This window comes from Ambystoma mexicanum, chromosome 3p (genome assembly GCF_040938575.1).
Source record: "Ambystoma mexicanum isolate Mex_15411 chromosome 3p, UKY_AmexF1_1, whole genome shotgun sequence".
Lineage (NCBI taxonomy): Eukaryota > Metazoa > Chordata > Amphibia > Caudata > Ambystomatidae > Ambystoma > Ambystoma mexicanum.
In genome coordinates this window covers 63,228,826-63,255,795 of record NC_090925.1, presented here as the reverse complement: position 1 = coordinate 63,255,795, position 26,970 = coordinate 63,228,826, and positions in this window count along the sequence as shown.

The window sequence follows — 26,970 nt, the reverse complement described above, 5'->3', positions numbered from 1 at the left end:
CAGGCACCATATAATACATTTGAATTGGGCAAGGGGTCTGAGGTGAAACATTGCAGGAATTCTGAGTTTAGCATACATTTGAGCTGGGCTTGGGGGCAGAACATGTATCATAACATACATCATTGAGTACATTTACATTGGGCAAGGGGGCCAGAGATGAAACATTGCAGGCCTTCTGAGTATAGCATGCATTTGAGCTGGCCATGTGTGCAGGACATATATTATAACATGCATTGTTGAGTACTTTTACATAACAGGCACCATAGAATACAACTGCACCGGTCATGGGGGCAGAATCCATGTAATTGCAAGCAGCATTGGCTTCTGTCACAATAGCATCATGAGAGGTGTTCCTGGCAAGATGTGCGGAGTGAGTGTCAGACAATGGATTCAAAGGTAATAAGGTGTGAGCGCTAAGTGGAGCTGGGTCAGTAGGGCGGGTTTAGTCATTTGGTGTTCAGCGTTGTCTTGGAGAAGGGGCCTGTGGGAATGTATAGACTGGATGGTGTGTTGAGAGCGGTAGCTGACTGCAGATGCAGATGTAGGATAACACTCCTTTGCTTCTGGTGACTGGGAAAAAGTAAAAGCTGCGGGTGCAACCATGAGTTGCGGCCCTGCAGGAGTAGAGGTAAGCTGGCTGGCATAGGTCACGTGTTCTCCTCTCCCGATCCCTTTATTTCTGTCCCAGACTTTTCCCAGCTCCAAGTCTGGAGACGTTTTCTCCATGAAGTTGTGTTAGGTAACCAATGTGATGCCCTCTCATACGGTTGGGTTTCTAAGAATGGGATCATACGGTTTCCAAAAACATCGCTTTGGGGTTGCCAGTCCTATGGTCCTAATTGTGACATGAATGGGTGCGTGATATGACACTACTCTAATGCCATTGCCTAATCTCCATGTAGGGTACTAGGCTAGCTGATAGCAATAACATGTCTATCCGCTAGACACTGCAATGTACACGAAAGAAATGGGTTTAATCCCTTTTCCTTGGGTGAAAAAACCTCAATATTTCAATTCATGGCAAGTCCCTAAGAATCTTGGCCAAAGTCCATCTCAGAGGGGCTTGACAATTTGTCCACTCAGGAATCCGGGGGCATATTTAAATCCACCCCCCCAAGATCACGTGGCCCTCGATGAATGATGCTCGTGGATGCAGTAGGTCTTGCAAGAAGTGGATTTGTTTCTCATTTGGTGCGTAAATCATCACGTTTCCGAAACCACTTGCCTTTTGCCATTATAAATCTTACCCTTTGTCTCTGTGTAACCCAGATAGCTGGAACACTGACTCTTTATGAAAAAATATCGCTAGTTTCTGCTATGGGCCAGGCATTGAAGTGGGAGCGTCCTATCGCGTAGCCTGTGTTCGTCTTGTGTGGCCATATGAGTTTCTTGAAGCATAACTAGTCCTGCTTTTATATCTTGTAGGCGTCTGAAAATAGAAACTCTCTTACATGCCACATTTAATCCCTGAACATTCCAAGCAAAAATTGATGTATTAATCAGATCCCATGCTCCATACCTCCCTCAATGTAAGGGAGAAAACGGTCACCGCTAGCCGGACTCCTCATCCTCTCTATTGTCCTATTACTGTACCTGCCATAATAATCAACATTTTAACAATAATAACTTTCAGCTTTTCAACTACCCTCCGACTCCCCCCACCATGAATCTCAGAATAACACATTTCTCCCTTCCTTGAATCTGGGAATAGGGTCTTGTTTCCATCTGTCCCCAACCTCCCGGTTCCCTCCACTTCCTCTCACAAATAGTCCCCTAATAGCTGCTTGTACACCGGCCACCAATGTGGCTATTGCTACTATCCCTTCCCCCACTATCCCACCTGCATCCACCAGAAAGTTTCTCTATGAACCGCGGTAACAGAACCTCCCTGTGCCTTTACTCCAAGAGGCCCAGTTCCTCTGCTACAACTTTGCATGCATCCAGCTCGTCTGCATCCAAACCTCCAATACCCATATCTCTTGGAACCCTGGCACTTCTAATTGCTGGTTGCGCACATTGTCCTCTACTTTGCTGATCCTCGGTGCAGCCTCCATGAATCTCGTATGCAGTAGAGATATTTTGGTGAGTAGTTCTGTCATACTATTCTGAATTTATTTAGTATCATCATTCAAAGTTGCTGCCGGTCTTTTCTGGCCATTGGCATGTCTAGGTCTGCTTGTTCTCCTGGGTCATGCTGTACTTGTGACACAATTGGGACTTCACCCTTCTTAGACTTCTGCTTTGCCCCCAGCATTGTTAGCACATCTATCCCCCTCACTGGCTTATGCTTTGCTGCCATGATGCCCTCCCGAGTGGTATGTGCACCCTTCGCACACCTTGCCTAAGAGTGTGTCAGCCACTCAGTTGCTTAATCTGCTGGTTTAGCCAGAATGATGCCTTAAGCCATTGCCCCTCCATTTATTGCTGGACCACACTATGTCCGCACAGCCACACCACTCATCCCAACCATCCAATCTCACTCGCGCACATGAGGTGCTTGCCCAGTGCATGACTCATCTTTGTGTCTGCTTGGTGCCACGTCCTCTGTTTCACTATCCATGCATGAGATTCCTGTCCTGTCTAAGCAGGGTGACCCTCAGGGGGCATTCAACCTAGATAGGCCGACTCCCTGGGGTGACCGTTGGGTGCTGAAGGGTTTGTGCCATGGGTATCTTCTGGAGTGGAGCTGCTCCTTTCTTGTGCTTCTCATTCTGCGGCCCACTGTGGGGCTCTCCCACTCCTCCTGTGACCCGGCTCACTCCTCACCTCAGCCTGCAGTCACCACAATCAAGCCTCCTCTCTACACTCTTCTGCCGTGTTCATTTGGACTGCGTCCCTGGGAGCTCCATGCTTTTCTAATTTTGAAGTGTGCCACTGTGGTCAGGAAAATGCCATTGCGGCTGCCATCTTGGTACTGGTCTGTGTCCTGTCACACTTCCCCACAGATCTACATGTGGTTGCTGTCCTATTCTACAGGGCAGAGATAGGTGCACACCTCATTTGGAGTTCGGTGTATCATTTTGCCCACCACCATGTTGCACCGTTTAGGCATCAGTAGAGGGAAGAACGGAGCATCCTCCATTGGCCATGCCCCACTAGCAGTGCATTTCTAGCCGCTCTTCAAGAGTTTGATCCTGAGTTAAAACCTTTGCTGCTATTAGAGGACTGAGCTCTAAAGGAGGAATAGTAATTATAGTTGTGGGAGGGCTGTCTCTTTAAATGATGTTTATCTTTGTGTATATGCATCCTCATTAGTCTAGAATTGGATTCAGATTAGATTAGGGGGCTGGGCAAGGATATGTTAGGTTTTGAGTCCTGTTAATTCCAGGCTGTCGCATGTCCATTGTGTGGCCTTGTGTTGGGTCAGGCGGGGACATTAGTCATTTAGGATTCAGGAAAAAGAGTAATAATCTGTACATGTGGGCAGATCAGCATTTATCATGTATATGTGCAGGTCGTGCAGGATAGTCCAAATTATTTAATATATAGACAGGTCGGTGATGGGTGGTGCGCATTGATGGGTATATGGAGAGGTGTGTGCTGGGTGGTCAGCACATGATTGGCATTGGATCTGGAAATTAGGGTAGAGAGCTATTCACAGAGGTTTCTCTATGTGAAACCGCATGGACAGTTAGTAAATGTGATGTAGCATTTGTTTTATCCTGTTTGGTCCTTATGTCCGTGGATGTGTTTGCATGTATCTAGTGCTTCTTGTCATAGTTAGGTCTTTAAGGTTCACAAATGCTCACAGATGCAGTGGGGTGTTGCATGAGGCTTAGGGGCAAGGTTTGCTTTGAGGTCTATATTGGTCGGTTCAGGTGTTGTTTTAGCTTTTCACGGTTGCAGTGGGGTGCTGCAGGAGCCTTATGGCTGGAGCTTATGGCTGAGGTCTACACTGCATTTTTAGGTATGTTGTGGTCCCGGTTGTGCTGAGCAGCTGAGACTAGAAATGTGGATCGGTTTACATAGATGGGTTGATATTTTGGTTGCAGTTGGGAGCATAGTTTGCATAGTTATATCTGTGGATGGCACAATATTGTGCCTAGTGGATAAGCGTTGACATGTTGCATAGTGGCTTGAGTCTGTTTTGCTTTTGCTTTGTTGCACTCTTGCATGAGATTTGGTTTTATTGGTTTCACCATTCATGTGTTTAGGATTCTGACTGCACGCAATGTTGGTTTGCCTTTGTTAGTTCCTAGTGTCTCTTGGTTCCCTTGCATAGGTTAACATGGAGGCCACCTGTAAGCTTTGGAGGGGAATGTGGTGTGTTTGGTTGAGGGCGTTCATGCTGGTCATATTCCTCCTGGTGGTGTCATTTCTAGTTGTGCTTTGTGGCGTGTTGTTGTTGGTGTGCATTTGCCCTGTCACTGTGGAGATTGTTTATGTTGTAGGCAAATGTGTTGATAGTTTAAAAGAGGAAAAAGTGTTGTGGTTGCATGTCTCTTGAGGATGTCATTGTTGTGATGTCAGAGTGAAATGAATGGCAGTGGAATTCTATGCTTGTATCTGAATTAATGTTCTAGGAGTGTCAGTTAGATTTGGGCCTAGCTAGAGCATGGATGTCCACCAATCTGTCTGTATGTCTGTCTGAGTGTCTTTGTCCACTTCCCTGAAACTGTGGGCTTACTTTAAAGTGTATACCTTGAGTATGGTGTACAAATTATATTAAAACCACTTAAACAAGAAGCTTGTCTGGACCTGCGAGCAGAAGCTCACTCTCCCCCAGGCTGCCTCCAAGAACACCATCGAGACCCTCCAGCACAGCAGCCACAACCCCCACAGAGATGTGCAGGAGACTGCATGCTAGTTAAAGATGGCTACAGGCATCACGGCCCCAGAGAACTTGAATGTCAAGTCAGCATCTAACTGCCCCCAGCCCATACCCTGGTCTGTGGGAAACACATAGGTGCCCAGAAACATACACTACGAGTACAAGCTGTACCCCCAGCTATGGGTATCATAGGGTTATCCCATGGGCATTGTCCACAAAAGGAAACATGAATAGCTGCACTGCCAGAGGCCCAGACTGGTCCTCAGAGGCATAAAACATACAGGAAAAACACAGAGAAATGGTAGGACGAGTTTAGGAGGCCATGTCCCTCCAAGAGGCATCACCAGCATTACTGTATTCATCAGGTTGATGTTCCTGTGAAATCTGTGTTAATGCCGCGCAAAGTCATTTTGACGTGTGAAGTGAAGTCAAACAAAAATCCACTGAGCTCCACTCAGAATCACAATCACTGCTCTATGTATTGCTACCTTTGCACTGTAACTATGTTTTAAGATTTCTTGTTTCTGTTGCGCCCGTCTACCTTAGGGCTTGGTGCGCATTACCAAACAAATAAATAAACACACAAACAAACAAACAGTCCTATCAGTTAGAGGTCTCTGCCCAGGCCAGAGACCATGTTTATGAAACCATGAATGGTCTTGCAAAAAGGTTTTGAGTCGGTTAAAACAAATACGAGTCTGGCTGATGAGTAGTCTGTTTTTGACAGAGGAGTGGGACTGTGGAGCAGGTTCTTAGCATTCGTTATTGGGCATAGGTGTCCAATTTATCTAGGCTTTATGGAATTAAGTTCAGCCTTTGATCATGATAATAGTTTAAATTATCGAAATGGTTATCCACTCTAGAGTTACCTAAACCATTCATTTCTATATTGGTGGCTCTCCATGAGAATTGAATTTCCAGAGTACATCTTGACCAGTCCGGGAATTAAGATACAGCCTTTACCGTGGGGCAGACAGGAGTGCATGCGTGGGGCAGACAAGAGTGCATGCGTGGGGCGGACTGGAGCGCATGGGGCGGACTGGAGTGTGCGGGGCGGACTAGAGTGCATGAGTGCGTCGAGCGAACCGGTGTGTGTGGAGATTGAGATGCATGGAGTGGATAGGAGTGCATGGAACAGACTGGAGCGCATAGAATTGTGTGACGTCTATAGTATGGTTTGGAATGCAGAGAACGTTTTGAACGAGCACCTAACCCATCATATCACACCACCATGCTTACTCTCCACTCTACACCACCACTCAACTAGAACACAGAGAAACTATGACACCATTCGGTATAACTGTTCTCATACCAACATCCGCCGCATACTCCACATCATTCCAAGTAAACACTGCTGGTTACACCCCCCCCCCCAGCCAGGTGTTCTCCTCAGGCCTAACGCAGCCACACTCGGTCTGGATAAATCCTGCCAGAACGAACACATACTCCTGATCTCTCAACCACCACACTTACCGCTAAGAAGAAGCGATTACACGAATACCGCACCAGCTGCACACATACCCAGTGCTCACATGCACCTTTGACTCTCTCTACTGACCTGAACTTCGGATCCCAAGGGCGTTCAACCTACCAGCACCTTCAGACCATACCAATGGTATATAAGGTGCTATATAAATGCAAAATAACATAACATAACAAGAGTCAAGGGGTTAGACATGGTTATATAATGTTATCTTATGATATGCCATTGGGCATTTGTATAGTGCCTTTTACCCAGTGGTATGATTCCAACGCACTGTGGGTTGTACGCCCTCAGGGACCGTAGTCCAGGTCAGTGGAGAGAGTAGTGTAGTAAATAGTGCTTGGATGCACTTGGTATGTGTGCAGCCTGGGCGGATTAAGTGTTGTATAGCTGCAATCTAGTGCTAGGCATGCAGCAGTGGTTTTGTGAGATCAGTAGGATGTGTGCAGTAAGGCCATTTGGACTTGGATAGCTGCATTCTGGTGGCAGTAGAGTTTGTCAATGGGATACTGTGTTCAGCTTGGCTGATTTTTGTGGGGTCTTTGTTCGAGACTGTTGAAGTGATGATGGAGGTCCATAAGTAAGTGTGCAGCTATGCCGAATTGGTCACGGAGTAAGGCTGTATTCTATTGTTTGTTTGCAGAGGAGAGAGTTAGCATATTGGTGAGTTTCAGTGTCTGTGTTGTTTGGAGGGTGACCATGTTCCTAATTACCTTCCCATGCCCATCAAGGTGACAGTATCCCCCTTTGGGGCAATTATGCTATGGTCATACCTGTGTCTTGTTGTGTCTGTAGTTGCTTATTGGAGTACCTCTGCATCCAGTTTCATTCCATCGGTCCTACCAGTACATCCTAAAAATGATGGCTGGTGCTTGTGAGCGCAGGCCATCATCTGTGGCTATGGCCATCCCTGTGTCTTGCTGAGTCTGAAGTTGCTTGTTGGTGGCACCTTCTCAGTGTGCGGTTGCATCACGTTCTGTACTAATGGACGTACGAGTACATCCTAGAAATGGTGACTGCTACTCAGGTCTAACATCTGGCCAGGCATTAATTGGCTTTATGAATCATGGCCACTCCACCACCAGGATGGGCTGCCATGCGGTCAACGTGCACCAATACATAGCTGGGAGGCAGGGCTTGCACAATAGAAGGGCCCGATGCCTCACACAACCACGTCTTGGTAAGAAACAAGAAATCAGGTAAATGATGAGAAACTAAGTCATAGCATTCCTTAGAATGTGCCACTAGCGAGCAACTATTTAGGTTTAATAAAGCCCATAGGCTGTAGAGTGTTCGGAGGAGTCAGGGACAGCACAGTGCTACAATCCAGAGCAGTACTTTCCAGGAAAAGAGACTAGGGGAGGAACGATAAGCTCTTCTGCAGTCCAAATAGAGCTGAACCGCCCGCCTCACATCAAGAGCGGTCCATTGAACCTCCTCCGGAGAGGAAGGAGAGGGGAAAAAGGAAGGAAGAACAATCTCCTCGGCAAGGTGAAACTTAGAACCCACCTTGGGAAGAAAAGACGGGTGCCACTTAAGAAACAAGGCATTGGGGGAAACCACCATGTAGGGCACCTCACATTAGAGTGCACCAAGCTCCCCCAACTCCTGTGACGAAGTGATAGCCACCAAAACTGCCTTCAATGTAAGGGCCCGAAGGGAACATTCAGACAAAGGCTCAAAAGGAGAAGAGAGCAGAGCCCGAAGAACCAGCGAGAGATCCCAGGAGGCAACCCAGAACCAAGGACAGGCAGAGTAAGAGAAAAACTCCAAAGAAGGCGACCCACCAATGAGTGACCACCCACAGCCGGTCCCCCAAAGGCCGAAATCACAGCCCACTGAGCCTTCAGGGTGGATACAGAGAGACCCACGTTAAACCCATCCTGAAGAAACTGAAGCACTGGAGCCCCAGAACCCAGGGAGGAGGAACCGCCAAGACTCAGACACCAGGACATGAATGACCCTAGTGCCTTTCAGAGGCCCTCAAGGTAGAAGGACGCTGGCCTCTCGGAATGTGAGAAACCAGATTGTCAGAGAGCCGCCCAGATACTGGGTGTGCCCTTTCAGTTTCCAAGCCCCCAGACCAATTTCATAGTAACCTCCACCCCTAAACGGCCCACCACTGCATCCAGATTCCCAGCAAGAGGCAACATGGGGGAGACAGCCAAGTTCAGGAGAAGGGGAAACCAGCACTTGCAAGTTCAAAGCGGAGCAACAAAGATCACCACCGCCTGAGAGTCACAGATGCGCAGCAACACCTTTTGAATGAGAGGGAGGGGCGGGAAGGCATATAGGAGCCCCGAGAGCCACAGGAGGTCAGAGCATCCACCCCCCACAGAGGGGACCCAGGAAAGAAACTGGGGGACCTTCATAGACAGGGGAGAGGCAAACAAGTCCACCCAAGGAGGCCCCAGAACCCTGTAGACCCTCTGAAATACCACCTTCCACTTAAACCACTCCCCAGAGGGGAACACACAGATGAGGCAATCCGCCACCACATTGTCCCAGCCCCAGATGTGACAAGCAGACAGCGACAGAAGATGAGAATCCACCCAAGTACAGAGGAGAAGAGCAAGAGACCCCAAAGACCAAGCCCGACAGCTCCCCTGGCGGTTGATACATGGCACAGTGGCAGTATTGTCTGAGTGGAGGAGACTAGCCCACCCCACCAAGATCAGGCAAAATGACTTCAGAGCCTTGAAAGCCGCCAAGAGCTCCCTCCAGTTAGAGGATGTGGGCGCGTCCTCCGGGACCACTTCTCCTGCAGCTCCCGACCCAGGGCCACTGCTCCACCCCACCAGGCTGGCGTCTGTGGTAACGATGATCGGGGAGGGTGGACAAAGCCGGAATCCAACAACAGATTGGGCAGGTGGAGCCACCAACAAAGCTGGACTCTGAGCGAAGGACCCACAGGGATAGGAGCCTCGAAGTCCAGAAACAACTCCTTCCAGAACCTGTGGATATGGAGCAACAGGGGACGTAGATTAAGTCTTGCACAGGGAACAAGGAAGACACACGTCACCATGTACCCCTGAGCCTGAAGAAAGTTCCTGGACGGGGATGACTCCCGAGCCAGAAGATGCACCAGGCAATCCTGCAGCATCTGAGCTCTGACAAGGGGAAGAAGAACATGCCTCCCTGCAGTCCAAAACCTTCCTCCAATAATCTGAAGATCCTGTGAGGGCCAGAGATGGGACTTCTCCCAGTTTATGAGAAATCCCAGCAAGTTCAGCAGAGCACAAGTAGACTCCAGGTGTCGCAGGAGAAAAACCCTCGACGTGCATTCAGTAGACAGTTGTGAAGGTACTGTAATGCCTGAATCCCCTGGAAGTGCAGGGCAGTGACAACCAGTCCCAGAACCTTGGTGAAGACTCAGGGAGCTGACTTCAGAATGAAGGGAAAGCTCCGGAACTGAAAATTATCCTTGCCCACTGCAAACCTGAGGAACTTCTGATGGGCAGACCAAATAGGAACATGCAAGTTGGTGTCCTGAAGATCCAGGGAAACCAGGAAATCTGAGTCCTACACCAGAGGAGTGACCCGCTGAAGGCATTCCATTTCGAACCGCTGAGTCAGAATGTGCCAGTTCAAGACCTTGAGGTCTAAAATCAGACGGAAGGACCCCAAAGTCTTTGGTACCAGGAAGACAATGGAATAAAACCCCAGACTCCTCTCCGATTGAGGCACCTGCCAAAGGACCCTCTTGGAGCAAAGTTCCCAGAGTGTCTGCTGCATCGCCAACCTCTTGACAGGGCACCTGTGAAGAAGCGTCTGGACCAGACCAGATGGAACAGGAGAGGAGACCAATTCCAACTTGTACCCACTTTTCACCAGAAGATTGACCCAGGCATCCCCCGAGAGCCAGGACGATTGCTTCCAAAAGAATGTCAGGTGGCCCCTGACAGGACCAGCATCAGGACTTCTGATGGCGAGGGTGTGAGTGGGGAGACCAGACCCGAGCGTCACTTCCACCCAGGCACAGGCTGGGGCTGACCCCGAGGGCAGGGGCGAGGCTGCTGGGGAAGGGCCGCTGGCCCCCACAGAGCCCCTGCGAGCCGGGGCAGATTTCATACGTAACTGGCCAGCTTGTCTTTTCACCTTGAAGCTCTTACCGACCTTGTCCTCCAGGGAATCCCCAAACAGCATCCGTCCTTCAAAGGAAATTTCATGGCAGTAGACTTCTGTCGGTCAATCCCTGGTAAGAACGTGTCGACACCCCCCCCACGATCAAACCCATGGACATGGTGGCTGCCTTCACACCATCATACGCCAAGTCTGACAAAAACTCCTCCTGAGACTTGACGGCCTACACAAGGGGCACAGGATCCAAGCTCTCCCCTGCCACCTTCAGACTTCCAAAGGCAGTTTCTGCCGTGTATGAGGCATACATGGCAGCCCGTAAAGCCAGATGAGACCACGATAAGCCTTCCTCAATGAGGCATCCACCTTACGATCAGTGGGGTCCCAAAGAGAATTGTCCGGGGCCAAGGATGACCTCCCCACCAGACTGGGAATGATGTCATCCACCAGAACCACCTGTAGCAGGTCCGCTTCCTCACCTGCAAGAGATACAGCTTGGCCAGGAACCTGGGGTGCGCTGACTTGTCTGGATAAACACGGATCAACCCGCTCCCTCAAAATCTCAGTCTTCATTTCAGAGAGAAGTGGATGACCCTTCTTGAGAGTGTGTTTAAACTGGGGTGGATGGGAACAAACCCCACCACCAGAACAGAAGGGGGCTCAGAGTCCCTTGTCCAGGTACTTGCCCTTGAATTCAGCAGACCTCAGGGAATCACCCAGACTGTAGGAAGAGCTGTCCAAGCATGAGGAAGAGGAAGGGGACACCCGCCTTCCACGATGAGGTTCAATCCCCTCCTCCTGCAGGGCTCTCCGAAAAACAAGCAGGAGCCGGTCCTCAGGCACCCTATGCCCCTTCTGCCATTTAGGAGGAGGAGGGGAACAGGGAGAAGATGAATAGGAAGGCAAAGGAGAGCGGGGTTAAACGTGACGCTTCCCCATGGCGGACAGCACCAATAACCAGAGCTGACCTACAAGCAGATAGGAGCAGCCCCAGAGGAGGAATAAACAGAGCCAGGTGGTGGGAGGTGGAGGGGGCGGGCCTGAGAAATTAAAAAAATGAGTTCCTGTGTGGAGGTGGGACACCTCATTGATAAGTGCTGGGACTAGGACGAGTGACGCGGAGGTAATGCGTGCTTACATACTGTCCAACACCTAGCGCAAAGCTCATAACAATTACAAGGAGGGGGCATGAATCATTGCTTGAAAAAATTTGGGAGAGGAGGTTTATTTCAAGTCTATTAGGCATTGAGGGATGAAAGTGTGATGCAATCTGGGAAACAAAGTCCATAAATTGCACTGATGTTGAAGTCAAATAATCATTTGAGAAACAAACAATGAGAATACTGAGAAAAAGATTATTTTTGAATTCTGATGATCAGGACAAGAGTAATGTTTAATGAATGCAGTAAAAGGAAGCTCATTCATAGTTTAAGCCGAATTGATAAAGCACACTATAGTACATGTTTGGAATCTATGCTTATTGAGACAGCCAAGTGAATTAATACACAGTAACAGCAAGACCTGAATGAAGAGTGTGTTCCACCAAATATGGCACTCCCACCTCTATGGCTAGCAGGACACCCCTCAGGTGACAGTAGTAGTAGTTGCATATAAAACGTTGGTCTATAGAAAAAAGGGATTACCTGTACTATGATCCCTGGTCCTTCAGGAGCCGTAATGCAAATGGAGAGACGTAGCAACTAAGGTGCATGATGGAAATTATCGTCCACATAGAGATTAAGCGGGAAATAGACGTATAGATACTTGACCAGACACAAAGCATAAATAGCCTGTGTGGCTAACACTCACCGGGTCTAAACATATGTACCAGTTATCCACATTACTTTATTGTGATGCGGGTGGGTTGGTTATGTGTGTGCTATTATACTATCACAGGGCATTTATGCTGCAGTTTTTCCCTGTTCGAAGTGTATAAATAGCAGGACGATTTTGACGAATTACGATTGGCAATTTCTTTGTTTTTGTTTTATTTTGAGACAGAGATATAGAACCAATAAGGAGAAGGAACACAAAGTACCCTATTCTATTAGCTAAATATGAGGGAAAGCGGAAACCATTTGTGTCATCTCTAAGGGTGGGTAAGTCTCCATGTGAGGTGTATTTACTTATGAGTTTGAGAGAAAATCCTGTGCCAAGATAATATAAACACAGAAATACATTTGAGTCTTTTATGATTTTAGGATACAGAAGCAGAGGCTGCATATCTGTATAGAAGGTTTCTGGAATACGAGTATCTAGAGAACACAATATTTTGTGACAGATGCACAGATTTTTGCTGTGGATCTGTAAGTATACTCTGGAAACGATTAGTAACATAGGCCATAATGGTGAATAGGCCAGAGAATGAACCGTTTTTTTTTATTACAGGTTATTGTGTCTCACAGGACCTGCATGAACAGGATACTACTAGGTACCAGTGAGGGATCTAGTCCACTACATCTTTCTACATCTCCGAACTTGAAATATGGGGTGAGTAAGATGTACTGCATTTACTTTGAGACTTGCTTGTGTGACAGTAATAGTTATTATAAAGAAATTGGGATGACATAAGACCATGAGAGATTTTAGTGATACTATTGTATGTTTTTTATAGAATTGAATTGGCTTAGTCCAGTCCATGGAAGGCGAGACATCTGACATTCGCTTTACGTCCTGAAGAAGGTCTTGAGAAGAGAGGGACAGGATTGGTTGTCCCATGACCGAAACACGTGTCGACTATATGAACTGTTCGGAAATTATAAAAAACTATGAATGACAGCATTATTAAGGATAGGGTCAGAAATACATGTTATATAAGTACATGTTGAATATATGTGTAACATTAAGCTGTGGTTACACTGTAAGATAGTAAGCTGTTGCTGTTTTATGAATGTATGTATGAATGTATGTATGAATGAGGGACGGAGAGTATTTGAGCATGAGTTTAGTTGTATAGAAGTGTGACTATGAGGTTTGTCTATGTCATTTTTATGATTAGGTATGTTGTAACATACAATGTATGATTATTTTGTAATTGATTGATTTAATACATTTTGTATAATGTACTAAACTAGTTGACGTAGTTAGTCTTGTCATCTCTTATCTACTGGTCAACCCCATGTACAATGTCGAGCCAACCATACATGGGCACCCATGACCTTCCATGTCCATGAAGCACAGGAGACCACTGTCCAGGCAAAGAAAACACATTCCCTAAGGTTAAGAATCACACGAATAACTCATGATACTGGCTGGCTTTTGAACAACTACCCATGGGGCTTAAGCACCATTGGACCACAGAGCACATAACACGCCCCATGACACCACACCCTAATACTACAAGAAGGTATCTGGACATGCTGCATGGCCCAGTTATGCGGTACCCATGAAGGGAATTGAGCACCTATGGGGGCATAGGAAAGCTTGCCACGGACATGCCCCCAACTCTGGCCAGTGCAGAGTCTGAAGGAGTCCCAACAACCCAGCCCCATTCAATCACTGCACAGGACACAGGCACCCTACCTGCTCACAAAGCACCATTCTATTTCTATCAGGCACCACACACGCCACCACTCCAGCTGACCCTGTGAGACAGATGTCCTTGGACTAATCCCTCCTGCCTGCATCTCGCCCATTCACACCAGTGCCTTCCCCTTGTCGGCTTGCTGTGCTCTCCATTGGCACCATCCTGATGACTCTGAGTCCCCTCCTTAGGATGTGGACGCACATGGAGACCCGGCATCTGGCATAGGGGAAGGCACCACCATCAAGCTTCTGGCCCGATACAACAACGCACCCTCGATACCTTCTGGGAGAGGCTCTCTTAGAAAGAGCAGCACCAGGAGAGGATGGAGAGGATCGTCAAGCAACAACTGGGCAACTCACAGGCAATGCAGTATGCTGTGCAGTGTGCGTCCAGGCAGGTGTGCTCTGGACTGCCTGCGTGATTGTGCTTCTGACGGCACAGCAAGCAATACAATAATGAGCCACAGGGTACTGGAGTTGGCTGACAATACATCCACCACCAATGAGAACATTTCCAGAGCTGTAACTCTCACCCTGCAGCATATTCAGAGTGGTGAACCGGCCAGTTCTGTGTCAGCCACCCCACCAGCGAGATCTGTGGTGAGCATGCCACCAATGCGCTTGCAACACCATGCCAGTCATCCACCCTCTCCAACACATGAAGGAAGCAAGAGAGGAAGGTAGTGGACGCATTGTGACTGACTGCAGACCATAAGGGTGTGGAGAGGGTAAAGTGTTGGGGATGAGGGTGTTGGGTGGGGATGGTGTTGGGGATCTACTAGAAAGGCTGAGTGATTAAGATCCTCACTTTTCCAATGATCTGAATGGCTGGCACGCATATCTACAAGTCTAATAACACCATGACCTAAACCGGTACCCTGGAAAGTGTAGCAAAGATTACACATTAAAAAGTAACCAGCTCCGGCTGACTTTAGAGAAACAGCCATACATGTATCAGTAGAATATAGCCAGGTACAGTTCTCAAAAAGCCAGTTTTCCCCTAAAATGGCTACGCACCACTTAATAATTCCACTCTGACACTGTATAAAAACCTAACACATAGAAAACAAATTCTGTGCCACTCAGATGACTGCTTAAACCAGTAATATTACAGTGGACTATTGAAAAGTATTGGCCATAAATGCAACAAGAATATGAAACTTGGATTCAAGTGGATGTCTGGTAGTTATATAAACATGGTCTCTGGCGTGGGCAGAGAGCTCTAACTGATAGGACCTTGTTATTGCTCTCTCCAACGTGCCTGGATTCAAATGCATTATGTTGACTACTGCTGCATTAGATGGAGTCTTTATAAAGTTTCACTTTTTTAAACTTTGAGCTACTTTTGGGAGATACCAATGTTCATGCAGATGACATTGTTTAGCTCCACTGCCCAAGTCCATTGTAATGCCTACATCGAAAAGTCCCCCTGCTTATTCCAGAGCAAATGTCCAATGCTGGGTTCCGCAAAAGTCACTCCTAAACAGCATCACAGAGAGCACATACAATCTAATCAAATCTGCAGTAACGGTGACATCTTGTTATCTTTTCCAACATTACCTAAGGTGTCAGAAAGGGCCAATGACATGGACCCAGGATTATCATTCACATTACTTTGACAACAACACTTAAAGGTCCAAATTAGATTATCTTTCCTCCAACCCTCCATCACGTGTCCAACCAGGTGCACATGTAATGTCCTCTGCTGTTGATTTGATGGTGAATGAGATGTAACACCCAAGCTGTGAATCTGACACTACTAACTCCATAACATACACATCATGGGATAAGAGGGGACTGGTAAAATCATCCACCCACTCCTTTGGCTTCCCAGATTTCAATGTATAAGACGATCTACCGTCCACAATAAGGTTAGTTTTTGTAGAAGTTTTCTGAGTGGACCTTAGAGGATTTTTATTTGACTTCACGTCAGACGTCATAATGACTTTGCTCGGCATTAACACAGATTTCACAGGAACATAAACCTGATGAATACTGTAAAGCTGGTAGTGCCTTTTGGAGGGACATGCCTCCTAAACTCGCCCTACCACTTCTCTGTGTTTTTCCTGTATGGTGTATGCCTCTGAGGACCAGTCTGGCAGTGTAGCTATTCATTTCTACTTTTGTGGACGACACCCAATGGATACCCCTATGGCACCCATAGGTGGGGGTACAACTTGTACCCCAAGTGTATGTTTTTTGGGCACCTGTGTGTTGCCCACAGACCATGGTATTGGCTGGTGGCAGCTACAAGATGACCTGACAGTGGCTCTTGGTGTCCTTCATTTTGGGACACCCAGGCCCTGCCAGAGGAATCAATGGATTCCTAAAGAAAGACAAGATGGCCACTGTAGACTCTTGGTTTATGTTGCCTTTACCCTTTGTTCCCCAAAGTCCTGGTGAGCCCTGACCCTGTCCCCTTCCCCCTGAGTGGCTGTTGGGTAGAAGGAACATACATGGCTCTACTCAAACCCAGTTGAGAACTTTTTTTTGGAATGAAGGCTGTGGAAATGCATTTGACGGCTTGAAGGAAAGTCTGTGCAGGAAACCTGTATTGTGTGCCCCTGACTATAGAAAACCCTTTATAGTGCAAACTGTTGGCAGTGACAGAGGAAGTGGATCTGTTTTGTCTAAGTTGGATGACAAAGGGAGATTGAGCCCCCTATCATTTTCATCAGCAAGCAACTCAAGGGTAGAGAACATAGGTGGGCCACTGTTAAGAAGGAATGTTTTAGCATATTTTGGGTACTTAGGCATTGGGTGGAAGGACCATATATGGCTCTGGGGCTGCCTCCTTTCAGACTCATTGCATCCTTCCCAGGGGCTGTGTGATGTCAGTACATCCCTGGGGTTGGACCTGTATGAATGGAGTTTGGAGTCAACTCACATTCTGTGTTATCAATGTCTGGTTTCGGTGTGTGTGCGTGAATGCAGTGTAGTTGGTGCTCACTCCAATCCACATTATGTGTTATGGGTGTCTGGTTGAATAGCCTGGATGCCTGTGAGCCTGATTGGTTGATTGCTTGATTGCCTGCATGAATACCATTGTGGCTGATTGACTGACTGGGCCTGGCTCAGCATGAGTGACTGGGGGTACAAATGTGTATATGAAGGATCCCCGTAATCACCAAATTGTTCTTGACTGGAAAATGAAGCGGAAGTCGAAACCAGAGCCAGTATCCAGGTTCCAGTTGGAGGAAGAAGTCTATAGCTGCTTCTCTTCATGAAATCCACTGGTAATTGCTCTTGGTAAGAATCGTGGACAGAGTCAAGAGAGGACCTTAATAGGAGACCTCTTCCCGAGCTGCAAGGGATCATTGTGCAACCAGCTGCTCTTCGTCAGAAGTACCCTGGAAGCCAGTCCTGTGTGCCTGACGTCCAGATAAGGAGTCGTGCTCAAGAAGTCCAGTGGTGTCACCTAGGGTCCAGAGAAGTATTCTTGACTGCTGGAAGCCCGATTGCAGTGTAGCACCCAGAGGAAGGGGTAACCTGGCATACTGCTGCTTGACACCCGGAGATGCAAATCTTCCAAACTGCTGAAGAATACCTCAAGGGACATCCTTGCCATCACCACTGATCATGTTTTCAAGCCGGAGAAGGTTCAGAGTCTCTGGGTGCAGATGAGTGTCCACCAGCGGGTTTCCCACTACCAGAATTGAACAACGATGTCCCAAGGAACCAGACTTGGTGATGGTCTGTGGTACAGTGCAGTGGTTGAGACCAGGGTACCAGAAGTCATCCTGGCATCTGTGCTGGGCTGCAGCACTGAAGATCCAAAAGAAGGTGAACCAGGAATTCGTGAAACCCAACATCTAATTCAGGCACTGCACCCTTCGTCGCTGAAAATCATCCAAGGTCCCAAATGGTCTTGTCTTCACCTACCAAGCTTTTTTCAGCAAGTTTCTCCTTCCTAGGACTTCCACAGTCAGAGAAATCATCGTCCAATGGAGACCACAGCAAACACTGAAACAGCTGCCTTTCCAACAGTGTTTGGATTCTTCTTATTTCTTGGCCTCTACATCCCAGTGATATATTCTTTCAGAGGGGGTCCATCCTCGCTTGGACCCATTGAGTAAAGTCAAACTCTTCCACTTTGCCTGCCCAGGCACCAGAGGTACTCTGATGAGGAAGAGCATCTCAGGTACATTGGGGTGGTACAACTTTAAAAAAGAAAGCAACGCATTAATGAACGTTTTTGGACTGGGCTGTAAAAGATAAGATAATGGGGGTCATTACGACCCTGGAGGTAGCCATGCCGCTATTTGCAGCATGGCTACCCCCATTCCTGGTACCAGGTCTGGGTTCCTGGAAGTGGGAAATACCTGGCCATTCCGACCTTGGAGGGCCCAGTATTTCCCCATTCCAGGAACCCATCCCCATTTCCATTCGAGCCCCCATAGGGCTCAATGGGAATGGGGAGCATGCTAACAATGGGCCCGTTAATGACGGGCCCACTGTTAGCATGCTGGACCACTCGCAGGACCCGCTAAGGATGCCTGGTAAAACCAGGCATCCTTAGCGGGTCCCGCGAGCGGAACTCATAAAGAGGCGGTAGTGAGTTAACGGGGCTGGCAGCTCCACCGGCCCCGTTAACCCCCTACTGCCCTCCTCATAATGAGCCCCAATGTAATCCCTAACGTTTCCACTACAGGTTGCCCAGGTGGGTGGATCCACACACAGAATTGTCTACCTATCCTAAAAAAAGCCCTCTGCCACTGCTCAATACTATCATAAAATAGTCCATAGGCGCCCCTCTGCAAGAACGAAAACGGTCCATTGACCTGTCCTTTGGGAAGGTACCCACTCGAGAGTCTGCAGCCACACTTTAGCTCACTGTAACTTTCACACATGGGAAATATCCATTTGCATATCAGTCTTTGTCCCGCCCACATGGGCAGTACAGCACCGCAATGCTATGGAAATTCCCTTCTGAACAAGAGTATGAACAGCAACCCCAGACACGTGTTTCAGCCTTCCTTGATCTATGCTGTTACACCCTTCTTAAGTATACACATGCCTATTTGAAAATGCCAGCAGTTGATGCATTTTTACTGAATTTAAGTCTAGTGTGGTACCACGTAGACTATATATATTGTTGCAATTTTTAAATAGTGTTACCCAAGCACAAAGTGCATTATTTATCTGTATATGATTGTATAGCAACCTTATTTATTATAAAGAAGCTGTGTTATCACCTAACATAGTGTGTGGACATTCCTTTGCTGGGTCTTTGGAGAAACACTACTGAACCTGCCTGCCTCACCTCCCGAAGTCTCAGCCTTGGGTGCTCGGCCAACATTACCAAATTAAGAGCCTTTTCTGGGGTGTTCTGTGCCTTTGTTCTACCATATGATATTGTATGATATGGCCTTTATAACGCCCCTGTACACAAGTACAGGGGGCAGATGTACAGATACCCCCTCCAGTCTTACATAAATACATAGAGGCATAATGTGCCAATCATCCCAACCGCTCCCCCCGACTGAATTAGATCTTTGATTAAATCAAGGCTATTTTCATGAAAATGTCATCATGGGTACTTTCTTCCCGTAAATATGTCACCATACAAGTTTGATCTTTCAGTAACACTTTGAAGCAATGTGGGTTCCTAGAGTCACAGAGCCTGCTTGATCCAAGCTTATTTATTTATTTAATTTGTTATGCGCCCAGACCCGAAGGTATCATGGTGCTGGTACCAGTTATAAGAAAGAAAAATCACAGTCAAAGTTATTTGGTGAAACAGAGTACATGTGTACATATTGTATTGATGAGTTCATAACAAAAGATCAGTGATACACACAGTTGTATTTGTAGTTCTTGAAGAGCCAGGCTTTTAATAGCTTCCTAAAGGTTCGGTAGGAAGTCTAGTTTCTGATGGGTGGGGGCAGCGAGTTCCAGAGATTGGGGGCTGTGACCATGAAACTCGATCTTCCGGCTCATTATATGTTGATGAAGTTGGGGGTAAGTAGTGATAGGGAAGAGGGGGAATGAAGGTTTTTAAGTGGAGGCGAGTGTTGAGAAAGGTAGGTTTTGTTTTGTGAATGCAGCGATGGGCAATTGTGAGGGTCTTGAACTCAATACATGCTTTGGTGGGTAGCCAATGCACATCTCTTTTCGCTTTTGTGATGTAGTCTGTGCGCTTTAGACCCCAGGCAGCTCTGAGGGTGTTATTTTTTAGGAGTTGGAGTTTTGTATAGGTTGTTGACTCAAGTACCTGTGAGTAGGGTGTTGCAGTAGTCTAATTTACTTCCTATGATTACTCTGGCAAGTGTGAGGCACTTGTCTGTTGGCAGGAATTTTCAGATGAGGTTGATGAGCTTGGTAATGTATGCAGTGGAGAAGGCGCGTGAGTTGATATGTTTGTGCATGCTGAGCTCTGTATCTAGGTAAAACGAGAGGGTTTTACATGACTTCATACCAGGATGGGGTTGCCATTGCTGGTGAAGGAGACATATATTGCCCTAGTTTTTTTGGGCTGTGAAGGTAGTCAACAATGAGTAACTCAGTTTTGTCATCGTTAAGACATAGTTGATGGTTGGTCATCCAATTTTGTATGATGCTGTTTGTTTGATGGATCATGATGGAGTCTTGAGAGTAGTTGCCTGTGAGGTGCAGGAGGATCTGGGAGTCATCAGCAAAGTTAGTTTACTGGGCATTCAATTTGTCTAGATGATCGAATAGGGGTTTGGTCTAAATCTTGTACTGTGTGGGAGAAATGGAGGATCCTTATGGTACACCGTGTGGGCATGGGATAGGATCAGAGGCTTCATCGCCAATGAAGACTGTGGAGGAATGATCGTTTAGGTAGTTTTCAGAGAGAAGTGGAATTTTGTTCTGAGGTGTTCGTAGAGGATATTGTGGTCGAGGATGTCAAATGCGACTGAGAGGTTGAGGAGGAAGAGTAGGTGAAGATTGCCTGAATTGCAGGTGCATTGGAGTTGAATTTTAAGGTCTAATAGGGCTGATTCGGTGCTGTGGTGGGGTCTAAATCCTGAAGGATCGGTATCAAGTAGGTTGTGGCGTTAAAGTTAGGATTTGATTTGAGTGTAAGCAGTGTTGTCCAGTATTGTTAGAAGGAATGGGACAGTTGTGATTGGTCGATAGTTGGGAGGGCAGAGTCCAGAGAGGGCTTCTTCAGGAGAGGAGTGAGCCAGGCCTCTTTGATGTTGATGGGTATGATCAGTGGCGTAACACAAAATGTGGGGGCCCCCTGCGAGCCATGCTGAGGGCCCCCGCCCCCAACTCAGCAAGAAATCACGGGTCGCACCACACTCTGGGCCGACCTAGATTAGCACGTTTGCGCAATACGCACAAATGTACTGTTGAAGGGGTATGCCGCACACTGCACTAGGAGAAAGATATAAATATATGTTTTAATACAATATACAGCACACTGTCTGAGAAAAATTGGCTAAAAAGCCAGAGAGTTTGCAATTTGTTTGTAGTGTAACACCAATCCAATACATGCAAGTCACCAACAGTGCACAGCATTAATACTTTGCTATTAAAAATCCCATGCCTCAATGAAAACATGTCCAACTGGCTGCACAATGTAGACCAGTTTAGACACGTAATACCAATACAGTAAAGCATGCCAGGCCATATTTAGACATACCTAGACTGGTTGCACCAAAATGCCAGTCGAAGCAATAACACTCATCAAGAAGAGAACACACATTCACGCTTGCGTCTCTGTGGCCTTGTTAGGGAGAATTCTCAAAAAGGTGCTAATTCCCTTCACCGTAGAGACCCCCAGACACTTTGCTGGATTTTGAGGACTTGATATTTTTTACCTGGAAAGAGTGTGAGCCTTTTTTCCCACTCTTCCCACTCTTTCACATGTGGTGATGTGTATTTTACTCTTGTGTTCTTTTATTATGGAGTTTTAGATAACTCCATAGGCATCATGTTTTCATGCGTGTCACATAGCACCTTCAGTGCAGTGACACAGGGATGTCTTTTAGACTTCCCAAAGGTTTAAATACCTTCTCTGGGATAAACTACTGTTTCCTGCAAGAGGCACGGAAACTGCTCTCCTGAACACCCATGAAGATCTGCTCTCTAACCTTGATTACAGCATTCCTTCTGTCCTCATCCTACTTGATATTTCCCACGCTTTCGACACGGTCAACCACGCCATCCTGATCAATCTACTCCATGAGAACCTGGACATCACCGATCAGGCCCTTGAGTGGCTAACCTCCATCCTCTTGGACCGCCCCTCCCAGGTGCAACTTGGTCCCTTTCTCTCTGCCACGTCTCTCTATACCAGAGTGCCACATACACTGGGACGGGGAAGAATAGTGCTAGGAGTAATTAAGATTACCATAAGTAATCAAGGCATTAAACACAAGTAGTGGTGCGACACCATTGAGTTGTCTGGGATTCAGCACCCCCCGCCCCCACCTGAAATGTTGGGTTATGTTGAATCGACCTGGCTGACCTTCAGAGCAGTTGCTGGGCAGAACAGAATACAGAAGATAAACGGCACCTGGGTTTTGCTGTTAACAAGAGCCCAGCATTTACTAACATAAAGCTTTTCACTGTTAATACCTGCATTCAAATGGCGAATTGTTTAGGCAATTGAAATTGTGATGTAGGTTTAGTACTTGCATGCCAGAGGAGTGATTGGAAGGGTAGACAGGGAACAGGATACCACTCATTCTTGCAGCAGTCCATAATTGGGAGCTTTCAACCTTTAAGGAGAGAGTTAACTGCTTGTAACATTGAAGCTGCACTAGAATAGTCTCATTAAAATGCGTAAAGAAATCAGATGCCCCCACAAAAATAAGTTTGCCCCATTTGAAGGGTTAACTTCCCCGAAATGTAGGTGTTATTGCACCCCTAAACGCAAGCACACACACCATTTACCATATACACACATGCACACCCAGACATCCATACATTTAAGCTTGCACCCTTTCACCATACACTCAAACACGCACACATCATGGGGTTGAGGGGAGCCCTATTACTTCACAAATAAATTGTTTCTTTTTGAAGTCACTCTGACTTCATAAAGAAATGATTTCGATAAGGACCGAACCATAACATAAATAATTGCTTTATGAATGCAGAATGACTTCAAAAATAAACTTTCTTTTTGAAGTCATAGGCTACCCCCACCCCATGACATAGAGGCCTCCAGCCTAGGGTCTTCCATGGCATGGGCTGGGGGACTCCATCACACTTCAAAAAGAAAGTTTCTTTTTGTAATCACCCTGCCTTCATAAAGAAATTATTTCTATTACAGAAATCATTTCTTTATGAACGCAGAGTGAAATCAAAAAGAAAAAAAATATTTAAAAAAATAAAATAATATTTGTCTTTTTTTCCCTCCAAGTTGTGCCCCCTCCCAGGACATGTGCTGGTGGTGCCCCCTGCAGTGCAGGGGCCCCGTTACGCCAGTGGGTATGAGACCAGAGGAGAATGAGGAGTTGACAAAGTCCTCTATGGAAGGGGCAAGTGTTTCTGTGCAGAGTTTAATAGTGTGATCTGGACAGACGTCACCTATGCAGTTGGTCGGTTTGATAGTTCTGATGATGTTAACTACATCATCTGAGGTGACTGAAAGGAAATGGAAGGGGGTGTTGGTGATGGGGTGGAGAGGGGTAAAGTGGGGTGACAAATGGGGGTGACAGTGACTTTCTTGGTTATGGTTTTCTCTCTTAGTTTCTGAGTTTTGTTAGAGAGAGTTGACTGAATAGAAGTACACCAGGCTTTGTTTTTGGGGAAGTGAGAAATAGGAGGTGCAGAGGTTTTGAGTTCTTTGAGAATTGTTAAATGCTCTCTGGCATTGTACCTGGCATTGATAGTTGTGAGGGCTGATTTGTAGACTTTGCCTACCGTTATCGAGACAGCTTTGTTTTCTATGGAGGGGTGATTTCTCTACAGGTGTTCAAGAGCCCATTTTTGTCTGCTGAGGGATTGGTGTTCCTCTTTTAAACAGTTGTTGTGGTGTAGTGGCTTACTAGGGTTTGAGGTTTTGTATGGGGCAAGCATATTGAGTGTCGGTAGTAAAGTGGCATTGTAGGTTTCTGCATGTGATTGTGAATTGGCTAGGTTGGTTGGGGGTATGTGATGTTTGGTTATAGTAGGGGCAAGCACAGTGTTGGTGAGTAACCTGGTGTAACATGCTGTAATGGTGACGGGAGTAGAGGTCTGACTGCTGGCTGTGTGGCTGAGAGAGATATTGAGTATGCTTTAATGGTGGTGCTTTTGCTTAGGTGCACAATCCAGTCGAGGGTGGATCCTTTTGCGTGAGTTGGTGAGTTAACCATCTGGCAGAAGTTCGTTTTTAAAAAGGTGGTGATAAGGGCAGTGGATATGTTATAAATAGGATAATTAAACCTTAGCTTAAAGTCACCTAAGAATAGTATCACAGAACTACTCATGAACATATCTATGATATGATATGATATGATATGGCATTTGTAACGCGCCTATATACAAGTGGTTCAAGGCACCGTGAGGAAAGGAAGGGGTAACAGATTGAGGTTAGAGACAACAATCTTACTAGGCCAAGTGCAGGGGAGGGGTAGGGGAAAAGTGCCAGGGGAAAGGGCAGTGCTGTACATGAGATCAAATAGTAACAAGAAGTTTGGCCAGCAGGTGGCGGGTGCAAGGGTAAGTGCAGGCAGAAGGTGTCCAAAAGTGCAGGTAGGGGGACTGTAGGGTTACAGATACAGATCCAAGTGCAAGGGTTGCTGGGAGGCAGTGCAGGTGTGCAACTGGGCGTACAGGGACCTGGGCCCGAATCAGAAGGTAGCCAGGTGTCCAGTGCAGTATCAGACAGGAAATCAGCAGGGAAGAGTAGAGAGAAGCCAGAAGCAAAGCAGAAGGTCTTGAGATGCTGCCAGAACCAGAGATGTTTCTAATCAGGTTTCAGATAGGCAAGGAGGCTGTTCCAGAGGGAGGCCCCCGCCAAACAAAGATATCTACCACCAACACTTTGCTTGGAGAAGTGACTGACCCTGAGGGAGTTGAAGGTGGAGGAGTGAAGAGCTCGAGTAGGAAGGTATTTGCGAAGAGAGAGTTAGAGGTATTGAGGACCCAGGCCCCAGAAAGAAGGCCTTGTGGACAATGCAGAGGGCTTTGAACTTAATCCTTGCAGCACTGTGAGCCAATGTAGAGATTTCAGTGCTGGAGAGATACAATGCCTGGGCTTGAGGCCAAGGATAAGTCTCGTAGTCCTGTTCTGGATGATTTGCAGAGGGCTGAGAGTAGAAGCAGGCAGATTTAAAAAAGATGCTGTTGCAGTAGTCCAGCCTAGAGAGAACCAGAGCTCTAGAGATAGTGAGCTTCAGGGGGAAGGAGAACAAAGGAAGAATACCTCAGAGGAGGTGCAGTTGGTAGTTTGACTACTTAAAACATCAGATGTGTGAGGAGAAAAGGAGCTTGTGGAGTCGAAGATGACCCCAAGGTACTTAACCTTACATGTGGGAGAAGGAAGAGGGACAAGGGAGGCTGGCCAGAGAGTGACAGGAAAGGAGGGTGCAGGTGTGCCGATGAGGCAAATCTCTGTCTTACTGGCATTAAGTCAGAGATCGTTGGTGGCACACCACTCCTGGATAGCGGACAGACAGTCAGAGATGAGATAAAGGGGGAGAAATGGCAGAGTCTCATCTGCATAGCATTGAGAATTGGAGCAGAGATCAGCAATGCGATGGGCGAGAGGTGCCAGGTATTGGTTGAACAGCCAGGGAGAGAGTTTAGACCCTTGTGGAATACCAAAGGTAGAGAGTGAGATAGAGGAAAGGAAGGACCCAAGTTGGACCTGGGAAGGTCGATCAAAGAGGAACAAGGTCAGCCAGGCCAGGGCCAATCGGTGATAACCAGGTTATCATGGAGACGATTGAGCAGGATGGCATGGTTGACTGTGTCAAAGGCAGAATAGAGATCAAGTAAGATGCGAACAGAGGGAAGATTAGAATCAAGGTTAGAGAGGAGGTCTGTGCAGGTCTATGCTGGATACGAGATTTGTGGAGGCTGCAAAGAGGATCAGCAAGGCGAAGGACACTGTGAGTAACCAGCAACTAGAAGTGCTGGAACTCACAGAGGGAGTGGACAAGCTGGCGTTGTAATATGGGTCCATGCAACCCAAGCAGGTTGATTTGGGAAACAGATCCAGGCATAATAACATCCGGATACAAGGGATTTCCAGACAAAAGCCTGATGCTGAATTGGGGGACTTTTTGAAAGACCTAATCGGACACATACTGCACGTAACCGACGAGACAGAGATTAACCTGGATAGAACCCACTGCCCATTCTCAGCCATCCAACAACGTAATGACTGGAACCCAGATGTGTTATCCAAAATACATTTCTGCATGCTGAAGGAGAGGATAACGGTAAAGTCCAAACAACAACTAGAGATTTGATTCAAGATGCTCAAATACTGATCTTTGAAGACCTTGCGATGGGCAAACTGATTAAGCAGAATTCCATGCATGAGGTGACCACCTGGTGGCTCTAAGCTAAGAGGGTCCGATACTGATGGGGGTTTCCCTGCTCGCTACAGGTCACATATGAGGGTCTCGCTTGGTCCATCTCTGCTGCGGAGGAGGCAGACCCCCTCATACACAGGGAAGAGCAGAGTGTCCAGGCAAATCGCAAAGCTAAGACAGTGAAACCGTGGTCACACAAAAAGATTCCATCCACAGAAATGAAAAACTTGATGTGCAACAGAGGGCCCAAGGAATGACAAGATGGTAATGGAAGGAGATCCCATCACTGGGTACACCAACGTTTGAGAATGCGGGGGCATGGACCTCAGGAACTGTTTGGACATAACAGCAGAGGGGAAGGGTGCGAGATCAAATGTCTGGGGTTCCAAGAGATATGGGTATTGGAGGTTGGGATGCAGATGAGCTGGATACATGGCAAAGTTGTTGCAGAGGAACTTGGCATCTTGGAGTACAAGCGCAGGGGTGTTCTGGTACTGCAGTTCATAGAGAACCTCCTGGTGAATGACATTGGTGGCTCTGGGGACATGCAGCTATTAGTGGACTATTTGCGATCAGGCAGTGGAAGGAAAAGGGAGGTCGGGGACAGGTGGAAACAAGACCCTTTCCTCACAGAGGAGGATGGGAGAAATGTGTTATTCAGA